Source organism: Austrofundulus limnaeus, unplaced genomic scaffold, assembly GCF_001266775.1.
Source record: "Austrofundulus limnaeus strain Quisiro unplaced genomic scaffold, Austrofundulus_limnaeus-1.0 Scaffold143, whole genome shotgun sequence".
In the NCBI taxonomy this organism is placed as follows: domain Eukaryota; kingdom Metazoa; phylum Chordata; class Actinopteri; order Cyprinodontiformes; family Rivulidae; genus Austrofundulus; species Austrofundulus limnaeus.
In genome coordinates this window covers 268,094-274,784 of record NW_013952545.1, presented here as the reverse complement: position 1 = coordinate 274,784, position 6,691 = coordinate 268,094, and positions in this window count along the sequence as shown.

Here is a 6,691-nt window from a genome sequence, read left to right as displayed (position 1 = left end):
AAACAAACAAAACAAGCACTCTAGATTTGAAAATTCAAGATGGCCACCACAACTATTTCAAAATGGCTTTAATTTTAAGACATTTTGAACTGGAATTTTGTGTGACTGTAGCTAGGAATGATTAAAGAAACATGCTGAATGCCAGTCACAACTAATTTTTTAGTCATTTTTAGACAAACAAAACTGAAAATTAGTGTAGAAGTAGCCAAATAAAAAGATCTGAGTTCTAAATGCTAATCAAAAATTCAAGATGGCCACCCCAGCTAACTTTAAAAGGCTATAATTCAGCCATCGTAAGACTTGCCGAGAGGGAATTTGTTGTGGTGTAAATAAGATCAGATGCCAATTGCAGATGCTGATGCCAAATTAAGCTAAGCGCTATGGGTAATGCTAATTTTACAAAGGTCTATAAACCAGTCATTTTCAAACATACACAGATGTAATTTTATACATCACAGTGGTATCAGAGAACAATCTTGAACAAAATCTATATGCAAATAGAAAATCCAAGATCCCCACCCACTYGTCAGTTTTTTTGGGGTGACACCTGGGGAGGCCAATCAGGTGCCAGGGATGGTACTTGCCACCATGGCCACCCTTCTGGCTCCACCCCTGCTTCTCCTCTGCTGATCTGTTGAAAGGAAATGTGGGCTGGATTATTAGCCTCTGTAGAAAACCTGCAGCGGGGTGTAATTTTCACCAGCTGATATGCTAACTCGTGTAACTTGTTGCAAATTTGTTTCAAAACTGTGTTACTTTAAAAAGAGAGATGAGTGTTGTTCCTCTGGTAGATGAGCCACGATGACTGGGTTATCTGCCAGATAAAATATTCAGCCAAGTGATGACATATTTCTTTCAGACAAACATAAAAGTTTAGTGAAATTTCCCTCTTGGCTATCATACGGAACTGAATGGCAACTCAGAAAAACAGGTCCAGTCATGCAGGAGGAAATTAAAATATGTCCTGTTTCTGTTATTTTGTTTTGAGGCTTTTAAATTGGAAAGAAAAATGTAATTTGGATCTTGTAGCTTATTAAATCTCAGTATACCATGAAACTGCAGCCCAATCCTATCATTGGAGATATTCAACATGATTCCTCAAACACCTGTTTGCTTTCCTGCTTTACCAGTCCTATATTCATCTGAAAGAAAATGAAAATTAAGAAACAGCTGACRGAGGCAGTGGCTAGTTAGACGCCTGCATAAGTATTAATATCAGCGCCCCTCACTGCTCTAACTCCTCCCCACACGTTTCAAACCCCACTCTTTTTTGTGTGTTTTTATCTTTGACAACCTCAGGACGCCTGTACAGCAGCTTCCATGAACCGAGATGTCTTTTATTTCTCAGTCCAGTGCCTTTGCATCACCTGAGCGTGGCGTGGAGCGGCTGGCTGCCCCGGTTTGGTCGGCTGCCCGCTCCGGCTGGCGGGAGCAGCTTGCCTGTCTGCGCGGCTTGTTGTTTCGCCCGCTCTGCGCAGACGGTGTGGGTGAGAATGTCACTCCACAAAAGCAGCATGACTCGAGCTGTGTAAACAGTAAATAATAAACAAGTGCTCTAATACATTATTGAGAGAATCACTTTAGGCAACTGGGACAGCATGAAACGCAGAAGCCCCCCGAACGCCCCTCCCTTCTGTTTTCACTCTTTTCAAACTGGAGCTCCTTCTGTTTTGGGTCGGCGATGCTGCAGTTAGGCTACCGCACTGTGTGTTCATGCTTTGATCCTGCGACGTGTTGGGCTGGCTGGTTTTTCAGATCTAACTGTTACTGCGTTATTACCTCCACAGCACTTTAAACCAATACTTGTCTCTGATATCGATTAGTCGGCGTTTTTTTGTCAAACTCATCAGATGAGAGGGAAAGACAGTTTAAAAAATAAGGGTGTAGGGACTAAACCTCACAAGACAAAAGCTCACAACCTCGATGAAAAAAAAAAGACAAAACCTTACACATTTTTTTAATTTTTTAAACACCAAAGGTATATTTGTGACACTCCAGAGTTTCTCACACATTCCTTATTTGAAGATATTCTTCTTACCTTCCACTGTGTGTCTGTTACGTTRAAGAGTTAGTTTCTCTGAACGGTTCTTGACAAAGTTTACCAAGTACATTACCTAATAAAGGACATACAATAAAAGCTCAAATAATGCAGTCACATGGACCTGTGCCAGCTGAACCCTGGAGGACTTACTCTATGCAAATTTTCACAACCTCAAAAATGTATTTAGCAAACTCCTGATCTTATTGCTTRATTGATTATTTGAATGATGATAACCCCAGCTGTACTATTATGTTTACTTATATTACATTGTTATGTCATCAGTTTATCTTTACCTATAACCCAGAACTACATGGATTGTACCTTTTTTGTTTTTTAACTAACAAGAAATCTGGTTATTAACATACCCCCCACCCCCCCCGCCCCCCTGTTTTCTATGAGCAAGTGGCCTAATATTGTGTGAACATAAAACATCACCTGAATCTACCTGCTTCAGAGGTTGTAGTAAATGGGATATCCTCCTCCAGTGGCTTATTGAGCAGAATAATTACATTGCACATATTGAATTCCACTAATGCTCCAAATGTAGGTCTTATTTAATACCACAACTCCCCGAGGGTTCTGAGCATGATTTGGAGGAGACTTCTCTTCACTGTATATAATCCACAGGATAGATTAGCACATAAAAATGTGTTCATAACTGTTGCAAGAGTAAATTTGGATGAATTAGTCTGAAACGTACCTGGAAATTTAATGATTATTTCTTGGAAACCAGCGACGGTTTTAGTCTTAGCGCTTATATTACGTCTGTTTTGTGCACTAATTCAGCCGACATAAACTATTCATGTTCTTTAAAAAAAAGATTAACAAGCATATAAATCGATAAAAAAACCAAGCTGATGATGTGCGTTTATGTAAACACGTGCCACATTTCATAATCAAATGTAATGTCATTCATAAGGTTATGGCTTCAACAAATCCTCAAACAAAATTAAAAGAGATTAGAGGTGGGGATGTCTAATTTTCTTGAAAGAACAATCACCATGTTTAGCTCGAGGGCTTTTAAATTACATGTAAGGTTTCTGAGAGTAATACTCACGGCAGCCTGAAGATGGCAGCCAAAAACCTAGTTAGCTGTCAGTGGAATTTGCAGGCCCAATTTAAAAAGAAGAAATTGCTTCATAGGTCAAATGTTTCTCCTGTGTTAGAATCATGTTTTACCTGCAAGAAGTGTTCGTTTCACTTAAAAACACAGCAGTCAGAGCAGCAATAAGACAAATTTAAGTCTCGTTTCTCGTAAGTGAGATGTATTGTCAATGTATTGCTGTAAAAAATAAAGAAGCTAAACGTGATGGATGAGATGCAAAAAATACTGTATAGTAGTTGCTGCACTGAAAACATCAGATTGAAAAGAAAAGAAATGAATGAAAGCTGTCTTCTGGTTTTTTTTCCCCAACTTTTTCCACAAATAAAAATGTAAAACTTCCAATAGGGATGCATTAAAAAATGAAAGCCTCTCAAGGTCTCTGTGCATTAAATGAAAAGGCAAAGAATTATGCTAATTCTAATTAAAGTGTGAATTTGTTTTCAATTAAAACAAGAATACAAAAAAGAAGGAATGACATTGATGCAGGGTTTTAAATGGACTTGCACTACTTTGTAGTCTCACCGTTTTAGACAGTTTCCTATAAAACACACCAACATTTTTTTCATTTTTATTATTTTAATTTTTATTTGGAACCTTTCAGGCAGTTCTCTGCATCAGCATCCCTCTTCCTCCTAATCCTCATGCTCTCAGCTGAGACAATGGAGGGGAAGGCTGGAAACAATGGGAGGTTTGAGAGGACCAGTGAGGAGGTGGAGGAGGAGGAGGGGGTGGGGTGGGGTTAGAGGCGCACGCACGCCGACAGAAGGAGGGAGGCGAGGAGGGAAAGGTCAGGCAGGTCGGCGATCAGGCTTTCTTAATCTTACATGTGGGTCTTTTCGGTGCACTTGCACGGTTACAGGGAACCGCACACACACTCACACACACGCAGCACCCCTACAGCATGGGCAGTCTGGGTCATGCCTGTCTCTTCACAGTCCGCTGCACCATTATAGACAGCTTGAACCGATACCCCAACAATGAGGGTGTGTGCCGTGGTCACATCCTGCGCGAGCACGTATGTTTGTGCACGTATTTGAAGTTTAAGGTTGTTTATTTTTCCCCACTCGAACAGCCTGTTTGCACACATTGCCGGTGTTTTTGCACACATGCACACGCGGACACAATAGGACTGGATGGGGATCCGTAGAACGGGGGCCCCTCCGGGATGCACCTCCTCCTGGTCCAAATCAATATATGAGAAGCCATGCAAGTATAACAGAATCATTACTCTCACAGGGCTTAGGAGCTTATGATACACACTGTGTTTTGTGTGTGTGAGGTCCTGTGTGCATTCGGGCTTTGACACCTGTTGTCTTCATCCTGCTGCATTTTTTTAAGCAGACACTTTGATATAATTGATAATAAATGAGAAAAGTATATATATTGTGCAAGTTTATCACCTGTCCTCAGCTTAAACAGATAAATGTGGCAGATGCCGGTGCTCAGCGTCAAACATGTACGCAYTGAAAGTTCACACCGAGGAACATTAGGCCACCGCTGTCTGAACCTGTCTTACAAGACTTTGTAAATTTCTCACTAATCATTATTACTGCCACAGTCTGCCCCTCCAGCCCACCTCTCTAGACGCCCTCACACATCAATGACAACCTCCTTTCATCTGCCGACACGCCGCCCCACAACCGTGATGTATTTACAAGGTCTGAAATGAACAGAGCAATTATTATCAGTCATGCTAATTCCACAGATAATGATCAAAAGCCGAGTCCTGCTCCTCTTTCTTCTTCCTCTCTGCCTCTCCGCTCGCTCTGGGGAGCTAACAGCGGTGACAAACCTTGCCTCTTATTATTTCATGGCCTGTTTAAAGATTTAGTGAGGCCCACAAACCACTACTTTTAATGACCAATTAACAGGAGCAAAGCTCTCGTCGGAGCTCTGCGGCCTCGTTCAGGATTTGCTAGAGTAAACAGTGGCACGGCACTGGTAGTGGTGGTAGACGAGGTGTGTGCGTTTCTTGTTACCAGTTCACTGTTCGAACTCGTACTTGAAAAAAAAAGCTGTGCCCGCACACACATATTGCACACACACGAATAAGCCCTCTRCTCCACTTGCTTATTAAAACCTGGAAGAGCAGCATTGCTTACCAAAACCTTGAGAGAGAGCCAGCAAGAGTCAGAGTGAAGAGTCCCACTCCCACTGGGTATGTGTTTTTCCCTGGGATATTTTTTATTTTTTTATTTTTTTATTTTTCAGCAGAGAATGGAGTGAAGTCTAAAATGATAAAGCTCGCTGTAACTTCAACCTGGCAAAACCTGACTTGAGAGCCGGTGAAACTGTGTTGAAGAGAGAGTAAATGAGTGGACTCTGGATCATTAGCATTGCTCAATAATGTAGCTGGGGGGTAGGACAGCAGCACTCAAGGCCACAGGCTTTCTGAGCTGCTAATTTGGACCTAGCTTGTTTATGGGCAAAGCAAGTAGGCCCCTCAAGATGACTGTCAGGCTGAGGTTTGCTCCCCAAACTAARCAAACACAAATGAATACACACTAGCTGATATCCACAACATGCATGACTGATCAAGCACGCGCCAGAATATGTTCAGAAATCCACTGTAACTTCGCAGCGGTCGAGCTTTGAAGTATGATTACTGCTATTTTAAAAATTTTCTCTAACGATACTGGGGTTGATATTGATAAGAAATGCCTTTTTTACTAGATTTTTTGCTTTTAATCTAAAAGAAAATTAAATATGTTTTGGGATTTGTAATTTGAGACCGTTTTCCTAAGCCTTTGTTCTACTTTTTATTTATTTATTTGAATTATATTCTGTTTGCTTTTACATTTTCCCTCGCGTTCAGGCAGAAGTCATTTTATTTTTCTTATGTAAACATCGGCACAGGTAGGCAGGATTAGGCTCTAGCCCTGTTCTGTTTGCATTCTCATGCTCTTCTCTTTACTTTGGTGATTGACCTAATAATGTTTTGCATTGTAGTCTTCATATCTCTTCACCTTAATACAAATCACTGTTAACACTGTGTGCATATGTAAACCTGTATTTACATTTGCTGCAGCCTCTCTCCATCAGCACATTGCCGCGCGTGGAGCAAACACGAAGATCTTGTATTGTCTATCAGGAGGTGCTGGGTTGGATCAGACGACCTGGGTAATAAGACAGAATCTTGATTGTATTTGATTTTCATTTGTCTCTCATCATTTGGATTAAAGATGCTCAGCGTTAATTAAGCCAATAAGTGAAACTGAAACAAGCGAGCGAGGGTGCGAGCTCCAAAGCAGCATTGTGAGATGAGAACAACAGAGGGAGAAAGACAAGAGCTTGATAGAACAATCCTGAGAAAAGGAAATCCCCAACCCCAATACATATCCTGTATTGAAGAGGAAAATAGAAAAGTAGAATAGGCAAAGAGAAAAGAAGAAAACAAATACCACAGTATGGGATTGATGCCAAAGTGTTCAGCAGAACATAATAAATGTGACATCTTCTAGTTCACACACATACAGTATATATACAGCGGGTAAAATAAGTATTGGACACGTTACCATTTTTCTCAGTAAATATGTTACTAGAGG